Below are 4,564 nucleotides of genomic sequence, written 5' to 3' on the forward strand. Positions count from 1 at the left end.
TTGTTGTGTTTCGATCCTCCTTGCATGTGCATTAGTTCCTTTTTCTTGTTTTTGCATATTGTGGATGTCTGAAAGTTCTCATAGAGAAAGTCATGACCCCCATACCTTTGGTAGGGATGATACTGAGAGTGAAGAGCCTAGCCAATATATTTGTTTTGAAGAGGAAAGTTCAGAGACAGAGGGTGTGGTAGAAGGTATTATAGAAAGTAGGGTGGTAGGGCATGAGGGTAAGGGGGTGAGCCATCAGTAAACTCCGAGTTAGCTGCATATAGGGAGATGTAGAGGAACTATATAGAGTTAGAGGCTATAGCGAACCGGGTTCTAGCCTTGCCTCATACGCTAGAGATGGGTTCGAGCAACCAGGCATCACCATCGGGGTCCGTGGGTATAGCTGTGGCCTCAGTTTCAGAGGGAGTGGACATTCGGGTTGGTGTCCCTTTGGTGAGGCGGAACACCCTTACAGAAGCAAAGTTGGCCCACTTCGGACAGACTATTGTGTTCCACCCTATGTGGGCTTGAGGTTACCCACTGCAGCTGATGTGGTTAAATATCCTTCGAATGGCTTTGTGATGATTTTTACGGATATGTACAGGCATGGCTTCAGACTACCATTTCATCCATGGGTGCAGATGATGTTGGCCAAGTTAGGATATGCGCCGGGGCAGTATAATCCCAACTTTTGGATTCTTCTTTATGGAGTTTACATCGCTTGGTGGCTAGCTGGGTTAAGGCGAAGGAAGTTTTGGCTGGGTACAGGCCAATTGCCGAAAGGCGAAGGAGAGGGGTTATTTTATTAGTCACAAGCCATCTACGTAAAAGTCCTGGAGGAACAGGTGGTGCATGATTTATGGTGACTGGGAGTGTCCGCCAGGGAAGACCGTTACCCAACACATTCCTACCCACTTCCAGTCTGTAGGTCCTTGGCCCCATCCCTTAAGACTGTTTGGTGTTTGATTTTGTTTTTCCTGTTCTCACTCTTGGTTCTCTATTTTTGCGTGTGCAAGTGTAAATGACTAAGTAGAATCTAACCTTTGGTGTAGATTCGGTGAAGTGGATGCCTATCTCCAAAGAGCAAGAAGACGAGGTTGAGAGGGTGAGGTCATAGTTATCAGAGACCGAGCATGAGTGCTAGAACCTGGTCACCCAAAAGAATTTGTTGGAGTCTGGACTTCTGCAAGGAAGTAAGTACCTGGGTCACTTTTGTTGTTTGTCTTCTAATTCCCCTGTGGTTGCGACTGACGTAGTTTTGTTATTTTTGATGTGCAGTGGCGGGTATTATAAAGGGGAGCACGAAGGTGGTAGTGGATATTGATGATGCCGAGATGCAGAAGCGGCTAAGGGAGTCTCGGGCCAAGAAGGCGAAGAAGGGGACTGGGAAATGCCCCAGAGATGATGATGAGGGCCGGGTTGCTGACGTGTTGGGAAAGAGGAAGGCCTTGGAGGAAGCTCATCAGCATGTGATGGGGGCGGGATCGAGACTTCCTCTCTTTGATCTGCAGGCGCCGCCGAAGCTCCCCTTTGGCATGAAGGACATTTTTGCTGAAGGGGTAGAGAAGGTGGATTTCGGCAAGCTACGTCAGCAGAAGGAGGTGAACTTAGCCATGCACCGACAAGAGGTGCCCCTGGTGAACGTCTTCCTAAAAGGCAAGAAGAGTGACCATGAGGCCCTGGCAAGGACCCTGGCCTCTTCCTATATAGATCGGGCCTAAAAGACGAACCTCACTTCTGCCTATGTAAGTTGTGACTTTGTTTGTGAATTTGTTCGTATCATTCTTGTTTCGTCTGACTGATGTTGTTTTGTTTTGCAGGCCTTTGGCGAGATGATGTCAGCATGGCCAAGGTAGATAAAGAGATCCAGAGGCTGAAGAGGCATGATGAGATGGCTAAGAGCAAGATGGCAGAGGCGCAGAAGGCCGTCCGAGAGAAGAACACCCTGATGTTGCAAAAGGCGGCCCTAGCCAAAGAGGTGGAGGAGCTGAAACGGTCGAAGGTCGAGGAGGTAGCTGCTGCCCGAATCGAAGAGATCAAGTTGTTCCGAACTTCAGAGGAGCTGAAGAGTTAGATCATAGACCGACTAGTGGATGAGCAGCTTCGCTGAGAGGATAGGCTGGTTAGGTTCAACCCCTCGGTTGAGATTAACTTTGATACGAGTGGCGAGCCTCCTGCACCTTGTCCCACTACGGATGCTGCTGCTCAGACGCCAGAGGTAGAGCCAGCCACTGGGGATGCCCCCTCTACTGAGTCTTGAAGGCGTTGCCTTCTTTATGTATTCTAGCTATTATGTTGGAACACTTGATGTTTATTTTTGCTTTGTATGAACATGTTGCCTTGCGTGGAGCAAGGTTATTTTGATTTCCTATGATATGAGACTTGTTGTCATGTGGTATCAGTTGTGCTAGCAAAATGAGAACTGTGTGAGTGAGGAATTAGCCAGAGTCAGGCGTTTCATTCAAATAGGTGCCGAAAGGCAGAGGGTACAAGAGTTGGTTGAGTCAAGGCTCAAGACCGAAGTATAAGAGAACATATTGTCCTAGGGTCTAGGTGTGTTTACTTATAACAGTACTTGCGGTGATTAGCGTTCCAAGGATGAGGCAACGTCTTGCCCTTGGGATCACGAAGCTGATAAGTGCCGGGACGACAGATTTCGATAATCTCATAAGGAGCTTCCCATGTAAGGCCTAAGGTACCTTCAGTAGGATTTTTGGTGGCCAAGGAAACCTTGCCCATGACTCAGTCCCCTATTTTGAAAGCACAGGGCTTGACTCGAGAGTCGTAGTATTTGGCGATGCGTTGTTTGTACGCGACATTGCACATGCTGGATTGGTTACAGAGCTCTTCAATGAAGTCGAGGTGTAGGGCTAATTGCTCGTCATTGGCCTCGGCATCATAAGTGGAGGTTCGGTATGTGGGTTGGCTAATCTCCACTAATGTCACGGCTTCAGTACCAAATGAAAGAGAGAACGGTGTTTTTCCTGTGGAGGTACGGAAGGTGGTGCGGTAGGACCCGAGAACCTCTGGGAGTAGCTCTGGCCAGCAGCCCTTGGCTTTGTCAAGTTTGGTCTTTAGGGTCTTCTTGATAATTTTGTTCACGACTTCAACCTGGCCATTGGACTGAGGATGGCCTGGGGAGGTGAAGCAAAGACGGATCTTGAGGTTAGAACAAAATTATTTGAATTTTGTATTGTCAAATTACCGGCCATTGTCTGTGACGATGGTGTTGGGGACGTCGAAGCGACATATGATATTTGCCACACAAAGGTTTTGATGTGGGCTGCAGTGATGGTGGCTAAGGCTTCGGCTTCAGCCTATTTAGTGAAGTAATCTACGGCTACAACTGCATACTTGACTTGGCCCTTGCCCTCAAGCATCAGTCCAATGAGGTCCAGTCCCAATTGGGCAAATGGCCAATGACTGACCATGGCTGTCAATGGTTCAGCTGGGAGTTGTAGGATGTTGGCAAATCTCTGACACTCGTCGCGTTTCTGGGTGAAGGCCTGGGCATCAACACGGAGTGAGGGCCATAAGTATCCTTGGCGAATTGCCTTATGAGCCAGTGAGCGTGTGCCCGAGTGGTTGCTGCAGATGCCTTCATGAATTTCCCGAAGGACATAATGACCTTCCTCTGGAGTCAGACATCGGAGGTAAGGAAGGTTGAAACCCCGCTTGTATAGGGAGCCGTTAATGATCAAGTATCGGGCAGAATGATAGCGAACGCGTTGTGCCTTAGTAGAATGAGCCGGTAGTGTTTGGTTCTGCAAAAACTGAAGAATGGGGTCCATCCATGTAGGGCTATGATCAATGGTACAGATGAGTGGGGCTTGTGTGCTGGGCTGGTCCAAGAATTCGATGTAGATGTGGCGACCTATGCCCTGCTCCAAGGCTGATGCTAACCTGGCCAATGCATCAGCATGGCTGTTCTCAGAGCGTGGCACCTGGCTTGTAAGATGAGCGTCGAAGGTTGCAAGCAACTGTTGGGTATGCTGGAGGTAAGCTGTCATAGAGGCGTCCTTGGCCGTGAAGTCCTGGTTGACTTGATGGACAACGAGCTGTGAGTCGCTGAATATCTGAATTTGTTTGGCGTCCATCCCCTTGGCTAGTCGAAGGCCAGCTAAGTGTGCTTCGTATTCGGCCTCATTGTTGGAGGAGTGGAGTTTGAAGGGAAGGGTGTACTCCAGGGCAACCTTGTCTGGGGAGATGAGAATGAGGCCGGCCCCACACCCTTGGGCATTGGAAGAGCCATCTACAAATAAAGTCCATAGGGGTTGGGTCAGGTCTAAAGTGCCTTTGTTGGCGGCGTGGTCCTGGCTCGAAGGGAGATTGGGTTCGAGTATGAGCTGGGTAGCTGCTGAGGTTTGGGGTTCCGTGAATTCAGATAAGAAGTCAGCGACGACCTAGCCCTTTGTAGCTGGGCGAGGTTTGTAGTGGATATCAAACTCACCAAGTTCAATGGCCCACTTAACCAACCCCTAGAAGTTTCTGGTTTCTACAACACGTGTTGGAGCGGTTGGTTGGTTAAGACATGGATGGTGTGAGCTTGGAAGTATGGTCTGAGGCTTCTAGTCGA

This window comes from Prunus dulcis, chromosome 7, assembly GCF_902201215.1.
Source record: "Prunus dulcis chromosome 7, ALMONDv2, whole genome shotgun sequence".
Lineage (NCBI taxonomy): Eukaryota > Viridiplantae > Streptophyta > Magnoliopsida > Rosales > Rosaceae > Prunus > Prunus dulcis.